At 40.6% G+C, this 27,873-nt stretch overlaps 1 protein-coding gene and 1 long non-coding RNA gene across 3 annotated transcripts in view; both read left to right on the top strand.

The window, feature by feature from the left end:
- The window catches only part of LOC118006785 (ADP-ribosylation factor-like protein 15), a 400,787-nt gene that overhangs the window by 289,357 nt on the left and 83,557 nt on the right, over positions 1–27,873 (top strand). The window lies entirely within an intron of this gene.
- LOC118006787 lies at positions 6,632–16,931 on the top strand. The gene is made up of 2 exons (XR_004678184.1): positions 6,632–7,657; positions 10,303–16,931. It is a non-coding gene; the product is annotated as an uncharacterized LOC118006787 (long non-coding RNA).

Here is a 27,873-nt window from a genome sequence, read left to right as displayed (position 1 = left end):
GCATTTATCTTGGGCATCATTATCTGTAATGAACTTGAAATGTTCGATATAAATCATATTCTCATAAAGAGCTTTAATTGGGCCAGCATGAGAATCTAGCAGTAGTACAAGGTGTAACGATGCTGGGAATCTGAAATGGAAACTTGACCTCAGTTATTTGCCTCTGGACTGCCAGAGGCTGGTGGTTACATTTGCTCTCTCTCAGAGATAAGCGCTGGGGGATGTTGCCTCAGCCATTTGTTGATTCAAATTAAGCATTGCATGAAGCAGCATTCAACCCTTAGGAAAAGTCAGTTGCCATGTTTTGGAATCTTAGATCCTGGAACAGTAAACTTTCAAAAATGCTTTGATGCTCAGATTTAACAAAAAGTTGAAAGGAAATAAAGCCCTTAAAAACAAACCTAATACCCTGCCACTTACCATTGCTTTATTAATACGAAGTGTTTTTTCTTGCAAGCAAATAGGGAAGAAGTCATTCTTTTTGCAGCCCTCCATAGAAAGTGGAGGTGGCTACTTTATCGTGTTCTGGGAACCAGATTCTATAATTTAGAAAAGATGCAGTTGTGGTCATCATGGAAAATTGAAGAGTTATCTCACTGGAGTGGTGTATTGACTTTGCAAATACTTGCCAACTGCCTCTGTGTCCTTAGCACTTTATTAGGCCCTTGGATATGCGCAGCTTGTGAGAGAGATGAAAAAGATAGTGACTCTTCCTTCAGATGTGTATATAATCTATTAAGGTCCAAATACAAGGAAGTGAATAATGGGGAGGGTGCAGTAGTGAGTAAAGGACCCAAACACACAAAACCCAACAGGGGTGGGGGGGGGTGACAGGTAGGGCTGCCCACATGGTCTGCAGGGCCCACTAGAAACGAAAATCCCTTTGTTCAAAAAGCAAACAAAAAAGTGCCCTCGAAGCACTAAAATACAAAGCTGTTTCTCTCTTCCATGTATCTCCTCTGCCCCTGCACATGTTTCATGGTTCCATTAGATTTCACTTACGAAACACAAGTTCAAAGATAAAATTACTAAAAATTTCAACATAGTGGCCACAGAGCATTAAACTAAGCACAGAGCCCTTCTGAGCCTGGGCCCCTGTCACAAGCCGGGCCCTGGGCCACGGCACTGGTCACACATCCATGAAGCGGACCCGGGTGCAGGTGCGAGTATTGTGAAATCTAGTGTGTCAGGACTAAACCTGTTTTCAAGGAAGGGTTTATATACAGAAATCTGAGTAAGTTTGTACAAATCAAGATGGATGTGTGTTGGGGGGTTTTGTTGTTAGGATGGGGCAGGAGAGGTCTTGTTTCCAATATGGGAGGAGAGAGAATAGGCTACAGAAGACACAGAAGTAGCCTCGATAACAGCGATCAGAGTGTGTACCCTGGAGAGAAGCCCGGTTCATTTGCTAAACTTCAGCTGCAGGGCTTGCCATCGGACTCTTCACACACAGGAACATGGGCAGCCATTTTTAGGAGGCTTTTTTTTTTTTTTTTTTTTTAACCTAATGGCTTGATTTATTTTAAAAATGTTAAACATGCTACAGAAAATGTGCTATCTCTGCTTTTGCTTTAGAGAACCACTAAGGAGAGGGAAGAAATGACCAGTCAGCCCCCAACTGGCTCTCCCAAGTGGCATCTAGATCAGAGCCATGTCCACGTCCTGGCACAGCATCTTGCCTGCGATTCATTGTGGACCTGGGAGGGGGCAGAACTGTTTTAATGTCCCTGCTGCCCCATTCACTGGCTGGATGATCTGGTGGTTGTTACTTAACCTTTTTGGATCTCTTTCCCTTTCTGTGTAAAATAAGAATAATCACTGGACTTGCCACCTAGAGTTAGGATTAAATGAATTAGTACATGTAAAAGGAACTAAGACATGGAAAATGAGTGATTACATCACTTTAGATGTATACATACGTAGAAATACACATATATATGTCTTAACCTTTATTGCAGGTTCTGGAAACAATACTGTTTATTCCATTCTGCTTACTGCTACAGCCACTGTTAGCTTGCTTTCCCACCAGTACTTAGGAGAAGCAATATTTATCTCTACACAAATTCCTGCCTCAGAGTAACTTGTAGCCCGTGACCTTGTTCATGCAAGAAGCAGCTCAATCTCTATCACCACTCATCTTCACTTAAGACTTGGATTCAAGGCACACATTAGAAACTCATCTGCTTATTTTTTTTCCTACCTGAGGTGCGTTCCTATTTGCTGTACGTTTTTCTCCATCAACAGTCCATTGACCTCTCCCTTTCCCTCCATTTAGCTGTCCTAGAGGACAGCTGTTTGTCTCTTTCAATCACAACCTAACTGATCATCCCAGATGTGTCCCAGTTGTGGTGACCATCCATTCAGGAGGTGCTGGTGTTGGCAGTTCACGTCCATCTCATTGATCTAGATTAGCATCACCACCACCACCACGCTCAGTGACCAGAGGAAAGTTACTCAAAAGATTGGAAACCCCTGGCTTCATTTTTTGTCAGGGGCATAGACACTGAGGAGAACTTATAGAAGACTCGTTCCTTTCCCTTGGCCCATGAGCCTGCTCCAGCCCCCTCCAAACTCCAAAGGAAAGAAAAAAGAATGGCATATTTGAGTCCATACCTCAGTCTACTGTGCAGTTCCTCATTCCCTCAAGTGCCGATTTTCTGGAAAGAGAGCCTCACCGACCCCGTGTAGATAGGAAATGATGCTGTTCTCCCAAAGGTCTCGATTAACTGATGGCCAAATCCCACAGCTACTTTTCTCTCCCTACCCTGCTCCCAGTTTTGAGTACTTCATTCCGAGCTCTCTTCATCCTTACTTCGTCGGGCCATGCTTCTTTTCCTGATTCCGTTCACTGTCCTCTTCACTAAGTTTTCTTTGCCTCTCGACCCCTTGAATGTTGACCCGTGTCAGGTGTTGGCACTGCTGTTGGCACTTTACTCTCTGCATTTCCCCGGGAACCTGCTTCCCCTCCGTGACTCCACCCTTGGCGACATCTGCATCTCCGTGTCACTGACTCTCTTCTGACTCCGGGTCCAGATGCTGATAGGAATGGTCCAGTAACCCTTTGGTCCCAACAGCCCCTTAACATCATCCTGTTAAATATTCATTATTCCAATTGGAGTTCAGTTATTCTCCCCGCTTTTACCCCGTATCAGCTGTTTCTAACAGAAACCCTCCCCTTGTGCCCTCTGAGGCAGCAACCCACTCGCCAAGTCTGTCTCTCCTTTCAGAGCATGTGCAGGCTCGAGGTCTTCTCATTTCCTACCTGTGGCCTCGAGTACAGTGCCCGGAACACCGGTGACTCAGCGCTCAGGGGCTCGGTTCCTTAATATTGAGCGGCTTCTCTCTCACTTGCCAGCCAGGCCTCCAGCTTAGTTGACTTGAAGTCAAAGAATATCATGCCTCATCTCTTACATCAGTGTGCCACCCCGATCCTTGCATCTCTCATCTGTCCTCTGTGTCTATGCCAGAGCCCCCCTCCTGAGAAAGAAGGCCTTGCCACGCAGGGCTGTGGGTCCCACGTCATCACATAAGTTGAGTGCCGACCCACAGTGTCTTGTGCGCAGTAGCCACTTGAAGTATGTTCAGCCTAACTGGAGCAGAGCTTAGAAGGAAGGAAAGAGATGTGAGGGGGTGACAGATTGAAAGGAGGATTAGAAAGATGAAAGGGGAGAAACTGAAGGGCTGAGGCCAGCCAGTCTGTCTGTAAACATTCCATTAGTCTTGGTGTTAGACTGAATGAAAGCTGGTGTTTGGTTGCCCACATCCCAGGACACTTTTTCCGCCGTTGGAAAAGAAAGCTACATTATTCAAGAAATGGGGAACGCAGGGAGAAAGTGGCTCGGCCCTCCACTCGCAAATAGCTTAAGTCTTTTTTATAGAACAGAATTTTGAAGCCAGAAAATGCCTTCATGGAGCAAAGTTGTCATTCTACAGACAAGGAAACTGAGGCACGGGGAAGCGAAGTGGCTAAGCAGCTAGCTAATGGGAAAAACAGCAGTAAAACACCAGTCCCTTTATTCTTCCAGCACATCCATCAATAAATCACATTTACTCTTTTCTGGGTAGCGCAGGCCAGTTTTTAAAGTGAAGGATTAGGATTAGTAAGGGACCAGGCATTTAGAGACCCTTGTTAATCACAAATATTTGCAAAGTTCACATCATACTCTGTAAAAGTGATTCAGCATGTTTGAAAATAGATTGATGATTCTACATTTCCTTTTCGAAGTGGAGATTTATTTCCACACCACCATTTGTGTTCTTCTTTCCTTTTTTTTTAAATTGTACTATGCATAACTAGGAAATGAGATTGAAGTGGAAATGTAATGGTTAAGTAGGAGGTGAGGAGGATGGGTCATACATAGGTCCTGCCTGCCTCTCCCTTCCCCATCAGCCTCCTCCCACCTACAAATGTGATGGCGGAAGAATCTGAAGAACTGTTGGATTCGATGATGTACGTTCCCTTCCAGTTCTCACAGGCTGCCATGCTGTGATTGTATAGTCGGGTGCCATTTGGATCTTCATTGAAAATCCTCCGGCAACGAAGGTTGAGAGAGAGAAACAGAAGTGGTGTGGGAAGGCGTGCTAGTTATCTGGAAGGAAGTAGCACCACCTTCTATTTGGTTCTGAAGAGATTGTCAGGGGAGAGGACTTTTGAAGAGGCAAAGGCGAACTTGGCAGCGTCTGGAGATCTTTGAATGCTATGGCCAGAGTGTAAGACAACCGTTGGCAATGGGTACATATCAAAAAATGAAGACTGAGGTGCCAGTGTTGGGGAGCTCTTCTGAGCTCAGGAAATTAAAAAAAAAAAAAAAAAGACTGAGATTATTTGGAGGAAGGAATTTGTAGGTTGTTTGTGAAAGGGATTTCCAGTGTAAAAGGCAGCATTTTGTACACTTGGCTTCCAAGGTTAGCAAAAATAATTGTATTACAGCAGAAATTGGCCAAAGAGTAGAGGAGAAGTTTATTGTTCACCACATCGAGGTGGTATATTGGAAAGAGCTTGGTGTACGTTCAGGAAAATGAGAATCTAGGTTGATTTAAAAGTTTGGTCTATTTGAGGGCTTTTTGAAGAGCTGAAATTTCTTCCTAATTCGTTTTCATAAGTGTGGGGTCTTTTAGTAAATGTTAAGTTATTGGTACAGATTTTGTATTTTAATTAAGTAAAATCTATAGCAAAGTTAATCTGACACATATATTCAACCTGGACTCTTTTCAAGTGCCCTTCCCTCACAGGAGGCCTTTCTCAAACCCTGAGATTGGGCTCCCCTGCAGCCTGGAGATCTCTGGACACACTCTGGTCTATAGCATTTGCAGCACGGTTGTCAAATGATCTGTTGACTTGCCTTTTCCCCCAGCACCTGGCACAGTGTCAGACACATACCAAGTGCTTAATAAATGTTGGTTGAACTGCACGGAACATGTGCAAGTCACTCGACATTTCCACCTGCACAACTGAGAAGATTAAAAGCTGTCTGCCTCTCTCACTGGGTTATAGTTATCCCAAGGGCTGGTCTTGTTACGGATAGGAACCTTGTGTTGTGCACCTGTATATTCCCCTAGCACCCAGGATGGTGCCTGCAATAACATATTTTTTTGATTGTAGCTGAAAGCGATTCGCAGGTGGGAAAGCTGTGCATTCACAGAAGACACGGTTTTTAGGCACAAATGGCAAGCAGTTCATTAGCATCCCTCTTATACAATGAAACTGCACATTTCTAGAGTCGGCCAGGTAGGTAAGGACAGAGGAATGAGGCAGATAGTAAGGTTTCTGAAGAAGTTACTTACAAATTCCCAAGCAAGGTAATGACCTAGAGACCTCACTAAATGGAGAGCTGAGTCGAGACTCTAATAAAGGACAACGACACTAATGTGGCCACATGCTATCCCTACCTTCCATGGGCAAGTGTCCGCTTTGCTTCCCCTCCCTCAGCAGTCATTAAAGGGACTACTCTGCATTAGGTCAAGTGACCCATCCTGCCACCCGCCTTTTCTTGCGCAGTAGCGAAAGATGAGATTCTAATTCCAAAAGTCCTTGATAAAAGAAGCTCTTCTATTTCATTGAAGTTTGCCAGCTATTTACTAGTATTCAGGCTTTTTGAGTTTTGTTTTCCTCCGCTATGCTCAAGGGTTAGTAAAGCTCATTGCTTCACTGCTGTAAGGACTACATGAGATAGGAGTGTGCAGAAAACTCCTTGTAAGAGCCAAACATCATTTGTATATTCTTTGATATTTTTCCTTCACTGTGATTATCTCTAGGACATAGCAATAGGTAGTATAGCTGTTTTGGTGTCCTTGGCTTATATAGCAATTTTCAGAAAGGCTGCAGAAAATTTTTCCTTCCAGTCCAGTATATCAGTTGACCCTCAGCCTTCTTTTGTTGAAGGTAAATACTGGGTACTACAAATGCTTCTTTATCTTTCTTTTCCCCCAAGATACATTTATATACACCTAACATAGAAAATTCTAAGTGTTTTCCTTCCCTCTCTTCTTTGTGCCCACCCTTCCCTGAAAATACATGCAGTAGAAATTGTTTTGGGTTAATGAAAAATACCAAAGGGAGGATGGAGGCGGGGAAGTTTTCAGAATATATGATTTGACTTAATCAGATTGCTTTTCTAACATTTACCAACTGCATCAGAAACGCTAGTGGGACAAGATTTGAAATGAGGGGTAACTTTAGAGATGGGGTCTCTCTCGCAGGAGGGGTGACCTGGGTGGGGTACCACAGCAGGGGACTTTGGTAGCCAGTTGGCTACACAAGGCGTGTGAGTCCTGGGAGAGGGCTCTGTGTGAAGAACAGTAGTGCAAAAAGATAAACAGTTCAGTATGAACTGTTAACAGTTAGCATGTTAGTTAAGTTGGGCCCATGCTCCCCTAACCTCTTTCCCATAAGGCCAAGCAAGCTGTCGTTTCAGGTCTTGGCAGGTCTCCAGTGTCTCTCTTCTCCCCACTCCTTTCTGCCTACAGATGCTCACTGTTAACCCACCATTATTCTCTTTTTAGCTAGGGACTCTTTGGGTCAGTGGTTTCCAACTAGAGGCAGTACTATTCCTGCCTAGGGGATGTTCAGCTAACCAGTCTCAAAACCTATTTTTAGGTGACTAAAAAAAACAACACAAAACAAAACAAAACAAAAAAAACACTTGCCAGGATAGACCTAGATGTTAGCTGCCAATCACAAGCTGATGGGGTGTTGCAGTGTTGGATCTGCTCTGCTCACACATGCATCAGCTCTGTTGGGGTACTCAAGTTTCTTCACCCAGAGGCTCCTCTCGTAAATGGCAAATCAGTCCCAAGAGACACTCTTCTCTAATCCCATTTCCCCTGACCACTTCCCCAGCTAGGAGGCAAGGCTGAGGTCAACCAAGAGTGTAAGAGAAGTGGGTTCTTTGCACATTCCCGTAGATATATTCTCAGAATGGCACACTGACCTGAAGGTTTTCCTCTGAGGAAGCTTGTGAGAATCATTCATAATTTAGGATGATTGGCCAGATACAAATTCATGGAAGTAAAGCTGAAATTTAATGGTATATTATCTTTAAATGCATGGGGGTAGGTACTGCCATTAACGTATTGCCTTTAAGAAATGTGACCTACCTGGGACGGCAGTGTTTTTAACTGGGGATAAGATGTACATAGAAGCAACTACAGATTTCAGGTCTCGGGTAAGCCCCTGAGAAATAAACTGAAAGATGAGGAAGTAAAGTTACACACAATTAATAAGGAACCACCCTCTCCCTGTTAAACTGCATAGAGGAGGTTTAGTAGACTTCACGGTTACTCTGTTTCTAGTAGGGACTCGGGATCAGTGGTTTCCAACTGGAGGCCGTCCTTTTGCTGCCTAGGGGACTTTGGGAAGTGTCTGGGGATGTTTTGATGATCACCTTGACCAGACAGCACTGCTGACATTTTTATGGGGAGGGGCCTGGAGTACTGGACAAGGCTAGAGGAAACACAGTAGTCCTTCCTCACAGGGAAGAATATTCTATCTGCAGTGCCAATAGCACCCCCTTTGAGAAGCACTGAGCATTTTGAGGAAAACATCCTATTCTTTTGCCATCTTTATTTTGTTAGTAAGCTATGATAAACTACTCTCGAAGATGGGGAACCTGTAGCTATTTTGCTAACACGGACATTACCAGCAGACCCCTTTCTCTGACGTTAGACACTCAGCCAGTGTAGTGTGTCTGCCAAAATACTGAAAAATAGGAGTAATGAAGCATTAAATATTTAAAGCAAATATTTTTGTTTGTACATAGAGTATCATCATATTTAAAACCATTTATTGTACACACCCAATGTACACAGGTGTCTATAAATACCATTTGAATTAAATGCAACTGAACACTCATTTTAAAAATATTTCCGGTTCTTTTTAAAGAATGATGCCTTTTGCGTAGGTAATTCTAAAAATTTTTGCAACAAGGCAACTGGTGTATGGTCTATGTTTAAATCTGAGTCGGAGTTTTTAAATGCATCTTCACTGTTGGTGGTCTCCAGTCTCCACCAAGTCACTTCAGACATGGCAGGAGTGGGGGATGGAGGAAAGAAAAGACATTTTCTTTTTCCTCGTGTTAAACGTACATGATCAAGGTTCCAGTTTAAATGTGTCTAAGATAATTGGAGCCCCTAGGAGGCACTTTGCTAAGCAGCTAATTCAGCCCATCTTCCCTAGAGAGGATAATTGTTGTTAAAAAACAAAAAAGTAAAATGTGTTGTTTTCTCATGTAATTATGTAATGGACATCTCTCTATAATAATACATTTGGGTGGTCTGTCCCTGAAACCCTTGGTTTGTTAGGAAACATTACAGTTTCCACAAGTAATCACTTATTCCTAAATATTATGAAAGAATTTGGTATTGTTACATTGCATCATTGCCTTAGTCAGAAGCTAAACTTTCTAAATGAGCCTGGCACTGGAAAAGGCTTCTAGGTTTTTTGCTATTTTTTTTTTCTTAAATGTCATTATATGAGCTAAAGTATTTCTGAGATAGAATACTATATGACGGAACATTAAAAAGTAACAAAATACAAATCTTGCTGAAGAAAAGAGTAAGGGCCTCTCGGCCGCTGTCTTTTCAGTGACATACTGGGGTATCCTTGACTGTGTGGTTATTCCCATCTTCTTCACACACTTCAGTTACCCCTCTGCACTGGGTTAGGATCTATGAGCTTCCTTGCCTCAGGGAAGCATAGATCTCTCCACGGTGGACACACTGCCGTTAGAATCGAGTTCGTTTTAATCCACGTTGGTAATAAGGTTCTGTGCCTTGCCGATCGAGAAAAGGCCACACTTAACAAAACTGAATGGGGTTTTCCTTCCAACTGTGCTCTTCAGAGGCTGCAGACTGCGTGGGTCCTGAGGCAGCCATCGCTAAACTTCAGATTCAGCCAGGACCTAACTAACTAATCACGGTGGCTGATTATTCCACCCAAGGGCATTCTTTGAAACTGCTATTACCCGGGATTGTGTGGGAGGCTTTTGCAAAGTAGCAGAGAGAGGAAAGGAAGGGCACAGACAGACAAAATTCACAGGAGAGAGGGGAAACTCAGGGCACAAGCAGTGCGAAGTGGCAGTGCTGAAAGTTGAAATAGGCAGCGTGGCCCTTGAATGTAAGGCCAAAGTTCGGGTGCAAAGGCAGAAAAGGACATGGTGGGGTAATAGCGGTAGCAGCAGAACATGATTGTATCCGTGGTTTATCTTCAGCAGCAAGTGGAAGGCAGGAGTCTGGGTGCCGAGGAAGGAAGAGGGTCAACACTTTGGTTCCAGGAGTAAAGACTAGAAATGACCTCATTCTGTCGTTAACTCGTACTTGGGTTTACTGAAGAAAAATGCCTATCAGCTGACATGGAAGATTTCCCCTTAACATCATCCTGAATTAGTGTTTTTAACATCGTCTTCACAAAGCAGCTGACACATTTTGCAGCCTTTTCATATAATGTAGCCATGCCTTTCAGCCATTATACCCGAATATGGAGTATCTTCCATCTTAGAGAAAGATGGGCACCCAGAACAGTAGATTCAGTACATTTTCGACACTCAGTATTAGGTTATACTACAGCACAAAACTTTGGTTATGTGAGGAAAATAGTATTTTTTCTCCCCTAGTATAGGCTAAATTCAGTCATTGGCCAGATACAAATTCATGGAAGTAAAGCTGAAATTTAATGGTATATTATCTTTAAATGCATGGGGGTAGGTACTGCCATTAACGTATTGCCTTTAAGAAATGTGACCTACCTGGGACGGCAGTGTTTTTAACTGGAGATAAGATGTACATAGAAGCAACTACAGATTTCAGGTCTCGGGTATGTACGTGTGTTGAAAAGATAGTGAAATCCTGTGATGTGGTTCAGTCAATTCAAGAAAATGGGAATGGCCTCTGTCTTGGAGCTTAATTCGTGGTTCCCAAACTGTGTGCCAAGGCACCCCAGAGTACCACACTGTCAACTCATAGAAGATATTTTATGGGATATTCTTTATTTTTGAGGAAAACGGTAATATTGATCTGTCAGACACCCAATGAACTACTAGCTGAAGTAGTTCAGTTTCAACATTAGATGGCGCTACATTCCTTTTGATGATGTCATATCGTTCTAAAGCTGGGTTTTTGGAGACAGGTGAAGAAAGTAAATGCTATGTGGCAATTAAAGTGGAACATAAAATGAATGTGGCAGTATACAGTTTAATTCCAGGACTTGAGAAGGTGTGTAGTGCCCAACAGGTGTATATGCCCTTAGGTAAGAAAGTTTGGTTATTAAAGAATGAAATAAAAATAGACCTTGTTTCCTTTCAACTTAGGAGTATCACTGTTTTTCAAGCTGCTACTAAGTTGTTAAGCCATACATACGTTGTAGGTTATTTGAATCTAACTGCTTAATAAGTGAAGTGGTAGGTATTTCTTTTGGCCTAGTGGCACTATAAAAAAACTTACTAAGAGACAAAAGGATTCCTGCATCAAAGTTTGGGAACTTCTGTTCAACTGAATCGTTACTGAATTTCTTGGAGTTGATCAAGGGTGAGCTACAAAGCCAGGCTGTTTCCATCCCTTCACTTCAGGTCCTTTTAAATCCGCTGTCAAACAGCAAGTAGGGATGCCATGCCCTAGATCCCCTTTCCTTCTGATAAAATCTAATAGGATCCGTATTTTCTACCAAGTAGAACAGATTGAGTTCCTAAAACTTGATCTTAAAATAAGTTTCAGTAAATTCAGTTATATTATTCCATTGGCTTCCATTTCAAAAATGGAGTTATGTTCCTGGGATGGGGGTCGGGTTTGGGGGTGGAGGTGAAGGGCATTAGTCCCAGAATATGTTAAAAGTTATACTTCCGAAGAAAAAGGTTAAATATGCAAAGAGAAAAGATGGTTTTGTTTTTCAAAAAGTTGTTCAAAATAAGCCACAAAAAGCAAGCACATAATTACAAAGCAAAACCAAGAAATCAACACGGCATATAAATTAGAGGTGCTTTTTCAATTCATAAACTAATTCCTCACTTGCAAAAACATTCATGACAGAGTTCCCTGTGATACGAGCCTCCCCGGGGCATTTGAAATATGATTCAATTTTTAAAAATTCTATTTGTACCCAATTTTTTCAGAAACAAAACATTGGTTTTAAACAAGGTGCATCTGTTTCCAGAAAATGCTTTCCCATGGAGCTGTGTGTAGAAGGCTTGTACTGCATCTGGAGATCACACTCGGCTCAAATCAAGAATCTCTTTGAACACACCAAGCTTAGGAGCTAAACTGTCTTGGCTGCTTGCTTATGTTTGATCCTGTTGGGAATGAGGCTAATTGTTTAAGAATTTATGTCCTGGTAAGGCTGTTAGCACTTTAAATTGATTTGGTATTTTTAAAAGCTTATTTAAAACTTACTTATACTGAGGAACTTGGCTTTCCTTGAGCTAAAAAAATTTATTTCCAGATTTCACCTGGCTTATCTGTGCAGAAAATGTACCCTAAAAGCATCCTTTTACATAGTGATTGCAGCGGGTCATCTGTATAAGCTTTTTAGTAGAGTGTGTCTGTATCTGTGCTTTCTTTAAAATCCTTCCTTGCCTCCCGACATACCAATTACTGCCCTGTTCCTAATGTAGTCTTACACAACCAAGAGCCTTTAAAAATGTTTACATTCACAGTGTCCTTTGCACAAGTATATGAAAGTTCTTTATAAACATTAATTAATTTACACACTTCCGTGGAAGGAGTCAATCTCATTTTTCCTTCTCAAAGTTAATACTTTTGATCCTTTATCATTGTGTACCTGTCTTCCTACAGAGGCAAGTTATTATTGGTTTTTCAGGAGCGGAGAATCTAGCCACATACAACTTTGTAAACTCCACATTACTTACCATCAAGCTTTGTAAACAACAGGGACTACACACACACACACACACACACACACACTTCTTCGGTAAGATTTTGTGGAAGATGAAGATGTCCCACTTCATTTTCAATAGTTGGTAGATAGGTCTAAATGTTCTAGAAGTCTAAGATGAACTTTGACTCACATTTTGAGAGAAGCCTGGGAGGAATCTTTTTTGTAAAACAAAAAACGTTTTTGAAATCTGAAGAATTACCTTTTAGTCAGTTGTGGGATAGCTATATGTTAGGTTTGGCAGTAGATATATTTAACACACAGAGTTAGATAGGAAGGAGTATTCCATTAATTGTCTGTTATGTGCCAGATCGTTTAGAAACATTATCTTTCATCCTTCAATAGTTCTGCAGTGTATGTTTTATATTCCCCATTTTACAGGGGAGAATGAGAACCAAGGATGTTAAGTGCTTTGCCTGGTGGATGGTAGAACCAGAATTACAGTCCAGGTCTGACTGATTGTATAGCCTGGGTTCTCTTTCAATTATCCCTTCCCCTTCCCAGATCTTGTTAGAGCTGCAAGGGCCATTTAAAGGTTATCTAGCCCATCAACTTTGCGGACAAGCAAACTAAAATTCAGAGAGACAAGTAACTTGTACAAGGTCACCTTGTGTTCAGTTCTTGTTGATGCTTCCAAATAACCTTGAAACGTGCTCAGTAAACATTCCATATTTATCTCAACTGATTGGAGCCTTTCAAAAATCCACTACTCCTCCCAAAGGTTGAGATGCCAACCATTGTACTTGGTAGTATTTCTGGAATTCTAGGAAATTCATCTATCAAGTAGTACCTCAGGGTTGGCATTGAGATTCTCCTGCAACCTCTTTATCCTTACTGGCTTCTTTTCTTCAACTTTGACTTCATGTCCCTGCTACAGTCTACCATTAAAATCCAAATCCACAGAGACACGGTATTAGCACCATAAAACTGTCTTTGGGAGATTATCCTGTTCGTTTTAGGCATGCAAAATGCATCCATTAATAAACTTAGAATCTTGGTTCAGTGCTAAGTATAAGTTACCACCAAGTAAATATTAAATGATTTGCTCATTCTTTTTTTCCTAGTTGTGATGATGTGTATTCCCAGTCCTTTAGGAGCTAACGTTAATATCAGGCATCCAGCACTACAGCAAAGCTACTTAATACTCATGTCGATATTCTGAAAACATTAAGTGGTAGCTTTTAGGTCTTTAGTTTTATATTTGAAAAAAACTTAGGCTCAGAGAAGTTAAATAATTTGTGAAAGGATACAAAGCTCTCTTCTAAATGGAGGGAAACTTGACTTTTACCAGCTGTAAGCAACCTTTCTTCTTTAAAGATTCATTAGCCACAAAATCTTTAATCTCTTATTCTCATTCTGCTCAAAAAGATCCAGAGGTTAGGAGTGGGTTCTCAAAAGACAAGTGAAAAAAGTCTGGAGCTAGGAGCCCAATTAAAAGCTTAGAAGCACTGGCTCTGAAAGGAATATGGTGTGTGTGCGTGTGTGCGTGTGTGTGTGTGTATGTGTGTCTACACACCTTTTCCTCAAATTGGATGTCAGGAAGAGGCTAGATCCAAATGAAGGGAAGACAGGGATACAAGTAGCTCACACCAGATGGACTTAATTAAAAAATTGTCAGCCTGGCAACATAGTTCTGGAAACAGTTCAGCGTCCATTTCTACATTTACAGTTTTACACATAATCTCTAGTAGAGCTCACTTTTAACCTGCCTTCTAATCCGTATTTTGGATCATATCTCGGAATTGTGGCTTATTCCTGCTTAAACACTTCAGAAGGCTTCCCTTGGGATAACTGCTGACTTCTTTCTAGTCCTCTCCAATGCTGATTCTTAGTTGCCTTCCTCGGTGTCTCGGTCACTGAAGACTTGGCCACTCCACCTTTCACTAATTTCTATTATAGTCTCTACCCCTTTTGATCTTTTTGTTGTCCAATCTGGTTCTTCTTTCTCCTCCTTACTGTTGGGTGAGCACTGCCCTTACTATGAGAGTACAATTTCTTCTTTCTTTATGCTCCGTAAGGTCTTCCACTTTTTAGTAGAGGTTATTGTTCGCTGTGTCCTTAACTCACAGCCACATCACCAGCTTTGGCCCCTCCACTGTACCCCCAAACTCTATTCTTTACTATGTGTAGCCCATCTCAGTTTGGATCATTTATAGCACGGTGCTTGCCAAGTGTTAATGTACATGAGAATCATCTGGTGATCATGTTAGAATAGAGATTCTCATTCAGGAGATATGAGTAGGGCCTGAGATCCGGCCACATGGGATTGCCACATGCTGCCCCTGCCCAAGGACCGTATCTGGAGTAGCAAGGCAGCGTTTACGTGTCTGAAAATGACCACAGGACTGGTTCTTTTCTCAGCTTCTCTTTTAGCGTCCCAGAATGCCAAGGTCTACCTTTTTCATGAAGCCCTTTTAAGTTGTACTAATCTAAAGATAAAATTCACCTGCATGGGCCTTTTAGTCTAAAGCCCCCAATTAAGATTTTATACACTTGTTAATTCATTATTGGTTCTCATGTGTTGTCTTCCTATTAATGTGGGAGTTTAGGCAGTGACAGAAGTCTATCTAAAGAAAATCTGCCGGTAATCATGGAAGTAGTTCTTTGGATAAGATGCTGTAAACTTATTTTGTGTTCTACACAGTGCCTGGCATTGAACTGGACATTGAACTGGATTCCTTAATATCCCTCCAGTATATGGTGGTCCCTCCTTTTGCTCTTGAAATCCTGCCCATGTAGACTCTCTGCCCCAGTGAAGCAGGCCTTTGTCAGACTTGGTCACCACTACAGCTCCAGGACCCAAAGCAGAACTTGGTACATAGCAAACGCCTAATCATTGTTTTATAGTTATCAAACAGTTGAATGAAAATTACAAAGTAAAGGTCAAATTCCAGCTCTGTGAAGCTGTCCCCTCCTTACCCTCAAGTACAAACAGCACACTCTCTTCAGAACTCCCATAAGAACTTTGTGTTCCTCATGTAAGTCTTCAGTGTTTCTCGAAGTGCAGAGACCACCTGCATCAGAGCCCTCTGGCGTGCTTGACAAAATGCAGGTTCCTAGGCTTCACTCCAGACCTGTGAAATCAAAATTTCTGGAGTGGAGCCTGGCAAGCCACAGTTTTAGCACTCACTGTAGTGGACATTAAAATTTGGAGACCTCTGAACTGAGCTCTTAGCTCTGTTGGAAGTGCTGACGAAAAAACAAAATAGCAAAAGATTGTCAAAATAGAAAGAAAAAAGTTCTCTACCCAAATAATGATCAATTACCTTTTTTGTTTATTTTTGCTGGTTTTCATTTTCTCCTCAGCAGTATCTTGTTTATTTGTTTGTTCCAAAATCTTGCCTGAAGCCATTTGGAAGTTGAAGTCATGACCACTTTAAGAATTCCAGAACATAGGCCAAAAAAAAAAAAAAAAAAAATCATTCAAGGTAAAAATAACTGTTTTAGAGCTGAGCTTGAAAGAAGGTAGGTATTCTAATCTTTTTATTTGGAACTTCTGGCAGAATTTTAAATGAGGGAAGAGGAAAAAGAAAACAGGCAAATTGGATGAGGACATGTGTTCTCTTAGTTCTGCGGTTACAGGGGATTAGTGGTGATGAGATCCAAAGACTCGTCACGCTGGGGGTCATCCCCAAGGCACACTGGAAAATTCCTATGACAGACACCAGGGACTGCCTTTGAATCTCTGAAGAAGAGAAATTGAAATCTGGGGTTCTTTGGATCAGGGGATGACACGTAAAAGACTGATCTTGTGGAGTATATGGGGGGTCATTTGTACCAATTACTCTTACTTTTGTATATGTTTGAAAGTACCATAAAAAAGAATGATCTAAGCCCAGCCTAATTAGAAATTGGGGCTTGGGGGTGGATGTAGGAGTAAGGATGTGGGGAAGACCTGCTGTTCTTGGAGGAGGGGAGGGGAGGAGAGGGTTGATTCATGCAGCATTGGGAGCACCCTTGGTATTCTGAGGGTGATATTTGTGTATCACCCACACCCTGTGTAAACAGATGGGCTAAAATCTGGCTACATAGTTATTCCAGTCTTGCCAGTAACTTAGATAGGGAGCTTTTTACGTAAATAAATAGAAAGTATTATATTTAAAAGGAGGTTTCCTTATCCAGGTCCTGCTATAAAGGAAGCTGGATTTCCATGTGTGAGGGAAAATTGGCAGAATGAGTAGCCATAATTAAAGGTCAAAGGAAGTGGCCTAGCTTTGAATTCAGTCCTTTCCAATTCTGGATTTTGACAATGAAGAAATAAGTGTTTAGGGAGGTTAGGCTGAAGGTCTAAATAAGCTTTCTCAGTAAATTGAAGGAAGAATAATCCAACTTTAGCAAAGGGAAAGAAATAAAAGTTAATACATAGGCAAATAATCATAGCTGAAAGGTAAAATAATGCATTTGGCTGGAGATGGAAAAAGGCCAATTAACCCATGGTAGCTATGTGGACTAATTACAAAGGAGGTAATATCTTGACCTTAAAAAAAAAAAAGGTGGAGGTGGTGTTTGTTGATAATGATAATGTTAATTGTAGAGAATTGGGAAACAGGAATCCTAGAAGGCATCAGTATATGAACTAAAATAGGCTTTGGGCTCTCACAAGAGCTTTTTGTCATTGCCATTATTCCTGAGGCCACTAACCTGAATGACAACTCTCCAGAACATAATGTCCAAAGATGAGTTCACAGGATGAGCGAGAAAGAGAAGGAAAAGGAAAGGGGAGGGTAAGGAGAATGGAGGAAAATAAGACCCAGAGTTGATCTTCCTCAAGTAAGACCACACCAAAGATAGTTTGTTCAGTATGAGCAGTTCAGTTCCAGATGTGGAACAGCTGGAGACAGTTCAGAGGAAAGCAGCGAGAAGAGACTTAGACGGAACAAAGAACTGGAAAGCATATAAAAGGCAGCCTTTGAGAATGAGGTCCTTGGTAGGAGTCCGTTTTCTAATTTTTATGGCAAGGGTTAAGAAGTATCAGAAGTTCTTTTCTATATAGTTCAATTTCCCCTTGATATGCAAGGCAGTCATTCTCCCAAGTATGTGAGTGCTTGCAAACAGACAGGAAGGAAAGTTTATGCACATAAGAGGCATTCAGTAGTTGGGGTGGACCCAGAGTTTTCTAGTGAGGTAGAGAACAGTGAGGGTGAGGGACTGTAAGTGCAACAGCAGGGAAATGACTGTTGGAGTGCTGGGCTGTCTGAATTCTAGAACAGCCGATAGTGCAAATGTTAGCAGTTCCATCCTTGGAGACAAATAAAAAGTATGCTGAACTGGTCCTAGAAGTTTAATTGTTGGGAATCACCCTAAGTCTGGCAGGGAGCTGCATGAGGTTACCTAATGGGTCTCTTCCGTCTATTTTCTGTGATTCACCCCCCTTAGCCTGCAGTGGTACATGGTTGAGTCATTGCTAAATGCAGATATCTCATCAAAAGGGGGAATTAAAGGCTATTAAAAATGATTTGCTGCTAGTCCCAGATTAAAGAAGGACCAATTTACAGTTACAGTCGCCCTGGTCCAAAATAAAATGCAAATTGTCAAAATTGGGCCATTGTAGGAGAACAGGAGTGAACCAGATCACACATTCTGGCATTCTTTTGAAAGAAAGACACACCCACACAAGGGAAATTTCTGAGAGGCTGATTTAAGCAGTTTTCCTTCATCTGCTATAGAGACCAAAGTCATCAGACTGAAAATTCAGAAGTTCTTTGTAAACCTGAGACATAAATTTGGAGTGTGGATCTAAACCACAAGTTATCTGTATTCCTTGAAGGTGCAAAAGGTTGAGTTGATAAATGATCTTTTTAAAATAATTTATTTTTAAAATATACTTAAATACAGTAAGACACCCCGATAACTCAAGGCTGGTTTAGAAGTTTCTCTTGTAAGAACATTAAAAATTGCATAATCAACCCTGAATTACCAAATGTTTACAGAAGTCTCTATCTTAAGAAATACTGTCCACAACATGGTGTACCATCCTGAAAAGAGTAAGAGCCATTCGATTTTAAAACTGGCAGTTTATAGAAGATGAAGCTGAGAACTGAGGGAGATGCATTTTTATCTGCAGATACCAATTAGAAGTTACTAAGTCCTTCATTTGTAATAGCTTGGCCATACTTGCCAGCAATCCTACAAAATGAGGTCCTCTTTTCAGAGGATCCTACTCATGCTCCTACCCTGCTCATATACCTCAGATATCCCCCCAACATAGCTCTTATGCACTCTATGTGAAATAGCCCCAGCCCATTAAAATTTTTTCGCTCACTGACCCTCTGGTCCCATGAAAATAAAAAAGGGAGTGATTAAAAACCTGGGGACATGAAGCAGTGGGTAAAACCTAAGAGCATCCAGTGTAGAGCTAACTCTCATCCCATTTTTGCTGCCTCCAGCATATCATCACCGCCTCTCAGCTCCCCTGGTTCCAAGATTCCCCTTCAGAACTCCATCTAACTCATGAACCTCAAGTAGTTTCTTCTTTCCTACAGGGTAAATCCAAGCTCCTAGCCTAGTTTTGAAAATACTCTATTTTTCTTCCAAGAGTTCTTATACATAGGAAAAATTAATGTTATTTGAGTTTTCAAACTAGGAAGGAGTCCTGAGTACAGAGTGATGATTTTCATCAGGATTGTACTGAAATAGACGGACCACTACTCACAGAGCATCCATTGCTTAGAGACAGTGTTATCAGAGTCCTGATGTGTGTGTGCCCCAGAAAGATTCAGGCAGTAGAATTTCCACTCATTCTCAGCCTCATGCAATGACCAGCCATAGGGGTACATTTTTTCCCCCTGTGGATACAGCCATTACATCTCCAGGTTCTTGGTCTACGAGATTCTCCTCTGCCACTGTCACTCAGCAAGGGTCACCTCTGGGCTGTGAGCTGAGGTCCATTGGAGTCTAGACCACCCCTCCAAGCGGCTCATTGCTTTCATTCATTCTTCTGGCCAAGGATGCAGGGGCTTTTAGGGAAGCCTTTCAGTGTGTTAGCAGAGGAAGTGATTTTGATGCCAATACAGTGCCTTGATTTGGAGTTTTCTTTTCCTTAAACACTGGAAGCAAGCATACCTTTGTTTTAGGAAAGGAGATCCACTGCTGTTGTCTTAGTTCATTGTTACTGCTTCTCCCTTAAGCCTGAAGGCTTTATGAATAACTCCCAATCCTTAATTCTTCATTCTGTGGAATTGAAAGTGAATTCAAGTGAAGACACCTGGAGTTGAGCAGGTGTAGAGCAGTAAAATCTGATAAATTCTTTTATCTCTGCATCCAACTCCTTTATCTTAACCATTAATCTCTTCTGACAAGAAAAAATTGTGTTCCAGGGAAGCATGGCATAGTGCTTAAAACTAGGGCTTAAAACCAGGGTTTAAGCATCCAACGAACCTCCATTTGAACCCCACCTTAGAACTCTCTTCTTATCTAGGAAATGGAGACCCAGCAATAACTTAGTAGCTTTGCCCTAAGGAATAAAAAAGGTAATATTAATTCAGTGCTTAGCACATGGCTGGCAGTGCTTAGATGCCAGTTGAAAAAGTGACTGCAAGAGAGTATAGTCCAAGATGGCAGAGGAGTAGGAGACCTTAGTTTCATCTGGTCCCAGGAATGCAGCTAGATTGCTATCAAATCATTCTGAACACCTGTGAACTCAACCAGAGCTCTAAGAAAAGAATAGCTGCAACTCTACAAATAGAAAAGCGACCACTTTCTGCAAGAATGACAAGACGGAAAAACTGACCTCAGAAAAGAGAAAAGAGGCAGTACTTACTGCCAGGGACCTAATCAGTATGGACATAAGTAAGATATCAGAACTAGAGTTCAGAATAATTATGAAGATACTAGCTCAGCTTGAAAAAAGCATAGAAGACACTAGAGAATCCCCTTCTGGGAAATAAAAGAACTAAAATCTAATCAAGTTGAAATCAAAAAGGCTATTAATGAGGTGCAATTAAAAATGGAGGCTAGGATAACTGCTAGGATAAATGAGGTAGAAGAGAGAATTAGTGATACAAAAGACAAAATGATGGAGAATAAAGAAGCTGAGAAAAAGATAAACAACTACTGGACCACGAGGGGAGAATTCGAGATATAAGTGATACCATAAAGTGAAACAATATTAGAATAATTGGGACCCCAGAAGACGAGGAAATAGAGAGAGAGGGGCAGAAGGTATACTGGAGCAAGTTATAGCACAGACCTTCCCTAATTTGGGGAAGGAAACAGGCATCAAAATCCAGGAGGCACAGAGAACCCTCCTCAAAATCAATAAAAATAGGTCAACACCCTGACATCTAATAGTAAAACTTACAAGTCTCAGAGACAAAGAGAAAATCCTGAAAGCAGCTCGGGATAAGAGGTCTGTAACCTACAATGGTAGAAACATTAGATTGGCAGCAGACCTATCCACAGAGACCTGGCAGGCTAGAAAGGACTGGCATGATATATTCAGAGCACTAAATGAGAAAAATATGCAGCCAAGAATACTATATCCAGCTAGACTGTCACTGAAAATAGAAGGAGAGAGAAAAAGCTTCCAGGACAAACAAAAACTGAAAGAATTCACAAACACTAAACCAACCTTACAGGAAATACTGAAAGGTGTCCTCTAAACAAAGAAAGAGCCTAAAAGTAACATAGACCAGAAAGTAACAGAGACAATATACAGTAACAGTCACCTTCCAGGCAATACAATGGCACTAAGTTCATATCTTTCAATAGTTACCCTGAATGTAAATGGGCTAAATGCCCCAATCAAAAGACACAGGGTATCAGATTGGATAAGAAACAAGACCCATCGATATGAGACTCATTTTAGACCCAACGACACCCCCAGATTGAAAGTGAGGGGTTGGAAAACCATTCACCATGCTAATGGACATCAAAAGAAAGCTGGGGTAGCAATCCTTATACCAGACAAATTAGATTTAAACCAAAGACTATAATAAGAGATGAGGAAGGACACTACATCCTACTTAATTAAGGCCTATCCAACAAGAAGATCTAACAATTGTAAATATCTATGCCCCTAACATGGGAGCAGTCATTTATATAAGCCAGTTAATAACAAAATCAAAGAAACACATCGACAATAATACAATAATAGTAGGGGACTTTAACACCCCCATCATTGAAATGGACAGATCATCTAAGCAAAAGATCAACAAGGAAATAAAAGCAGAAACAAATGACACACTGGACTAGATGGACTTCACAGATATATTCAGAACATTCCATCCCAAAACAACAGAATACACATTCTTCTCTAGTGCCCATGGAACATTCTCCAGAAGAGATCACATCCTGGGTCACAAATCAGGTCTCAACCAGTACCAAAAGATTGGGATCATTCCCTGCATATTTTTGGACCACAATGCTTTGAAATTAGAACTCAATCACAAGAGGAAATTTGGAAAGAACTCAAATACATGGAGGCTAAAGAGCATCCTACTAAAGAATGAATGGGTCAACCAGGAAATTAAGAATTAAAATTCATGGAAACAAATGAAAATGAAAACAAAACTAATCAAAATCTTGGGGATGCAGCAAAGGCCGTCCTAAGAGGAAAGTATATAGCCATAGAAGCCTTTCTCAAGAAATAAGAAAGGTCTCAAATACACAGCCTAACCCTACAACTAAAGAAGCTGGAGAAAGAACAGCAACTAAAGCCTTATCCCAGCAGGAGAAGAGCAATAATAAAGATCAGAGCAGAAATCAATGAAATAGAAACCAAAAGAGTAGAACAGAGCAACGAAACTAGGAGCTGGTTCTTTGAAAGAATTAATAACATGGATAAACCCCTGGCCAGACTTATCAAAAAGAAAAGAGAAAGGACCCAAATAAATAAAATCATGAATGAAAGTGGAGAGATCACAACCAACACCAAAGAAATACAAACAATTATAAGAACATATTATGAGCAACTCTATGCCAGCAAATTAGATAACCTGGAAGAAATGGATGCATTCCTAGAGACGTATCAACTACCAAAACTGAACCAGGAAGAAATAGAAAACCTGAACAGACCCATAACCACTAAGGAAATTGAAGCAGTCATCAAAAATCTCCCAACAAACAAGAGCCCAGGGCCAGATGGCTTCCCAGGGGAATTCTACCAAACATTTAAAGAAGAATTAATACCTATTCTTCTGAAGCTGTTTCAAAGAATAGAAATGGAAGGAAAACTTCCAAACTCATTTTATGAGGCATTACCTTGATCGCAAAACCAAAGACCCCATCAAAAAGGAGAACTGTAGACCAATACCCTGATGAACATGGATGCAAAAATTCTCACCAAAACAGTAGCCAGTAGGATCCAACAGTACATTAAAAGGATTATTCACCACGACCAAGTGAGATTTATTGCTGAGCTGCAAGGGTGGTTCAACATCTGCAAATCAATCAATGTGATATACTGCATTAATAAAAGAAAGGACAAGAACCATCTGATCCTCTCAGTAGATGCAGAAAAAGCAAAGCACAGCATCCTTTCTTGATACAAACTCTTCACAGTGTAGGGATAGAGGGAACATACCTCAATATCATAAAAGCCATCTATGGAAAACCCACAGTGAATAACATTCTCAATGGGAAGAACTGAGAGCTTTCCCCCTAAGGTCAGGAACATGGCAGGGATGTCAACTCTCAACACTGCTGTTCAGCATAGCACTAGAAGTCCTAGCCTCAGCACTTAGACAACAAAAAGAAATGAGGCATCCCAATTGACAAAAAAGTCAAATTCTCACTCTTCACAGATGACATGATACTCTATGTGGAAAACCCAAAAGACTCCACCCCAAAATTGCTTGAACTCATACAGGAATTCAGCAAAGTGGCAGGATATAAAAATCAATGCACATAATTCAGTTGCATTTCTGTATACTAACAATGAAACAGAAGAAAGAGAAATTAAGGAGTCAGTCCCATTTACAGTTGCCCCTAAAACCATAAGATACCTAGGAATAAATCTAATCGAAGAGGCAAAGGATATGTACTCAGAAAACTATAGAATACTCATGAAAGAAATTGAGGAAGACACAAAGAAATGGAAAACATTCCATGCTCATGGGTTTAACAAATATTGTTAAAATGCCTGTGGTACCTAGAGCAATCTATACATTCAGTGCAATTCCTATCAAAATACCAGCAACTTTTTTCACAGATCTGGATCAAATAATCCTAAAATTTGTATGGAATCAGAAAAAAACCCAAATATCCAAAGGAATGTTGAAAAAGAAAAGCAAAGCTGGTGCCAACACAATTCCGTACTTAAAGCTCTATTACAAAGCTGTCATCATCAAGACAGTATGGTACTGGCACAAAAACAGACCCATAGATCAATGGAACAGAATAGAGAACCCAGAAATGGACCCTCAACTCTATGGTCAACTAATGTTCATTAAAGCACGAAAAAAAATATCCAGTGGAGAAAAGACAGTCTCTTCCACAAATGGTGTTGGGAAAATTGGACAGCCACATGCAGAAGAATGAAACTGGACCATTTCCTTACACCACACACAAAAATAGACTCAAGATGGATGAAAGACGTATATGTGAGACAGGAATCCATCAAAATCCCAGACAGAACACAGGCAGCAACCTCTTTGACCTCAGCTGCAGCAGCTTCTTGCTAGACACTTCTCCAAAGGCAAGGGAAACAAAGGCACAAATGAACTATTGGGACTTCATCAAGATAAAAAGCTTCTCCACAGCAAAGGAAACAGTCGACAAAACCAAAAGACAACCAACAGAATGGGAAAAGGTATTTACATATGTCTTACCAGATAAAGGGATAGTATCCAAAGTCTCTAAAGAACTTGTCAAACTCAACGCTCAAAGAAGAAATAATACAATCAAGAAATGGGCAGAAGATATAAACAGACATTTCTCCAAAGAAGACATCCAAATGCCAAAAGAAGCATGAAAAATGCTCAACATCAACTCAGGATCAGGGAAATACAAATCAAGACCACAATGAGATAACTCCTCACACCAGTCAGAATGGCTAAAATTAACAAGTCAGGAAACGACAGATGTTGGCGAGGATGTGGAGAAAGGGGAACCCTCCTACGCTGTTGGTGGGAATGCAAGCTGCTGCACCCACTCTGGAAAACAGTATGGAAGTTCCTCACAAAGTTGAAAATAGAGCTGCCCTATGACCCAGCAATTGCATTACTGGGTATTTACCCCAAAGACACAAATATAGTGATCCAAAGGGGTATGTGCACCCCAATGTTTATAGCAGTAATGTCTGCAATAGGCAAACTATGGAAAGATGAGTGACAGATGAATGGATAAAGAAGATGTGGTATATATATACAATGGGATACTACTCAGCCATCAAAAAATTGAAATCTTACCATTTGCAACGACATGGTTGGAACCAGAGGGTATTATGCTGAGCGAAATAAGTCAATCAGAGAAAGACAGTTATCATATGATCTCACTCATATGTGGAATTTAAGGAACAAAACAGAGGATCATAGGGGAAGAGAGGAAAAAATAAAACAAGATGAAGCCAGAGAGGGAGACAAACCGTAAGGGACTCTTAATCATAGGAAACAAACTGAGGGTTGCTAGAGGGGAATGGGATGGGGGGATGAGGTAACTGGGTAATGGTCATTTTTGAGGGCATGTGATGTAGTGAACACTGGGTATTATAAAAGACTGATGAATCACTGACCTCTACCTCTGAAACTAATAATACATCATATGTAAATTAATTGAATTTAAATAAAAATTTTAAAAAATAATTTTAAAAATGTGCAGATTGCTTTCAAACTACTAGAAAATGGGGAGAAATGGAAGACAGCCTAACTTGTGTTTAAGTGGCTTATTTAGGGTTTTTGTTTTGGTTTGGTTTGGTTTGGTTTTTTGCAAAATGGGTGTTAGAGAAGTTAAACAAGGAAAGGCAGTACATAGGAAAATTTAAGAATTGTGTACTTATTAACCAGTGAAATCAGTAGTGCCCAAAGGGGTGGCTTGTATGTTCTAAACAGCAGTAAAACTAGAATCAAGCCTTAAAACTATGATGCAGAGGTGGACTTGCCAGGTGGGTACTGAACAGATTATTTTAGCATCTCGCTGGGGAAAATTCTCCAGTTTTATGTACATATCACTTCCTAGGTGTAGTGAGGGAGGGGGCTTTGGAGTCAGGCCAACCAGAATTCTCCCCAGTTCTCTGTGCTCTCAGAGGCTCCCCTGCTAAAAATAGAGATGAAAAGAGGTGTGTTGCACTGAGGCTTGGCAGTAATATATACTAAGGTCTGGAACAATGCCATGTTCCTCGGAAGTGATCAATAAATGGTGACTGTTGTTACGTGTAATCATCCATGTTCTCTTCCTCTGTCGACAGGGCAGGTCTACCCACCTCTAGATGTTGTAGATTTTCTGAACGTTTGGACTCAGAATGACACATATTGTCAAGGACTGACATGACCCCACAGGAAAGTGATATTCCCAATTCCTTTAGTAGGGAGGCGAAACCTCTTACCACAACCGTGCCTCTGTGATCCTGGAAATTAATATTCTCCCCCTACAAAGATTAACGACTTACTATTTCTATAGTGCTTTAAGGAAATTTTTGATACATAAACACTTTTATTCCCTTCGAGGGAAGTATAGAAACTTCACCTCAATTCATTGTGCTTCTGCCTCAGTCCACTTTCTACATGATTTGTATCTTGAGGTACTTTGTTCCTTTCTCTCTATAGGATCTATTTTCTTGCGTGGAGACTTGCGTCCAAATACTGGACTTTAACATTCCTCTTGCCTGAGATTTTTCTTTTAATTACTGCAATGCATGGATAAAATAGGAAATCATAAAGCCCAAGTTTTTGTGAAGCTGAGGAGGTATTTCCCGTCTTCAGTCTACAGAACACCAGGGTAGGGTGTTAAGAGTTAATGTCAGGAGTTTCTTGTTCTTATTGCAAACCAAGTGGTTGCCTGTCATTGAGAAAAATTAGGTTTCCCATGTTACACCACTATTTTTTTCAAATATATGTAAATACCATGTGATTATTAAAATACAAATTCATGGGAGAAAATATTTGCAAAAGACACATTTGGTACAAGACTCTTATCCAAATTATACGAAGAGCTCTTAAAACTTAACAGTAAGAAAACAATCCGATAAAAAATGGGCCGAATATCTTAATAGACACCTCACGAAGGAAGATACACAAATGGCAAATGACATATGAGAAGATGCTCCACATCATATGTCATCAGGGAAATGCAAATTAAAACTTACAAAATACCATTACATACTTATTAGAATGGCCAGAATCCAGAACACTAACAACATCTAATGAAGGCAAGGCATGGAACAACAGAAATTCTCGTAAAGTGGTATGGCCATTCTGGAGGACAGTTTGGTGATTTCTTACAAGACTAAACATACTTGTAACATATGATCCAACAATTGTGGAGTATGAGCACAGAATACAAAATTTCTTTGGTATTTACCCAAAGAAGTTGAAAACTTAACGTGCACACAGAAACCTGCACAGAGATGTTTATAGCCGCTTAATTCATAATTTTCAAAATCCAGAAGCAACCGAGATGTCCTTCAGTAGGTGAATGGATAAACTGGTACATCCAGATAACGGGAATATTATTCAGGGGTAAAAAGAAATGAGCCATCAAACCATGAAAAGACAAGAGGAATCTTAAGTGCCTGTTACTCAGTGAAAGAAGCCTATCTGAAAGGGCTACCTACTAATTGTTTCTAACTATATGACATTCTGGAAAGGGAAAATTATGGAGACAGTGAAAAGATCAGGGGTTGAGAGTAGAGAGGAGGGATGAATAGGATTTTTAGGGCAGTGAAAATGCCCTCTGAATGATAGCATTGTGATGAATACACATTATTATACATTTATCTAAACAGAATATACAAGACCAAGAGTGAGTCTAATGTAAATTCTGGACTTTGGTTATGAAGTGTTGATGTAGGTTCACCAACTGTAACCAGTATACCACTCTGGTGGGGGGTGTTGATAATGGAAGAGACTATATGTGTGTGGGGACAGTGGGTATATGGGAAAGCTCTGTACCTTATCCTCTTTGTTGTGAACCTAAAACTGCTCTGAAAAAGTAAGGTCTTAATTTTTTTCTAAGTGAATAGCATGCACAAAAAAATATAAATTCATTTGCAAGCATTCCTGAATTGGAATGGCAATAACTTTTGAGCATTCTGTATTTTTCAGGTCATAGATACTAAACAACTTATCACTCATAAGATTGGATAGTTCACTAGGTTTCTTTACCCCCTCGCCCTTTTTCACATTGAAACATTTGGGAATTCTTGACCTAGGCTTTGTTGATTTAAGGGTTAGCTGGAGAGTAAAACCACTAGATAAAGTTTTTGTTTCTGGGATGGTTATGTACTAGTGAGTCTTTCCACCTATTCTGAGTAAAAAGTCCCAGACTTTCCACTTAAGTGGTACCTTGTATCTTTCATCTAAAGAACATAAAATACTTTGTAAAATTCCACATTGTGATAG

This window comes from Mirounga leonina, unplaced genomic scaffold (assembly GCF_011800145.1).
Source record: "Mirounga leonina isolate KUSES-001 unplaced genomic scaffold, KU_Mleo_1.0 Mir_99, whole genome shotgun sequence".
Lineage (NCBI taxonomy): Eukaryota > Metazoa > Chordata > Mammalia > Carnivora > Phocidae > Mirounga > Mirounga leonina.
Note: the sequence above shows the minus strand (reverse complement) of the source record. Positions and strands in the feature narration are given on the sequence as shown.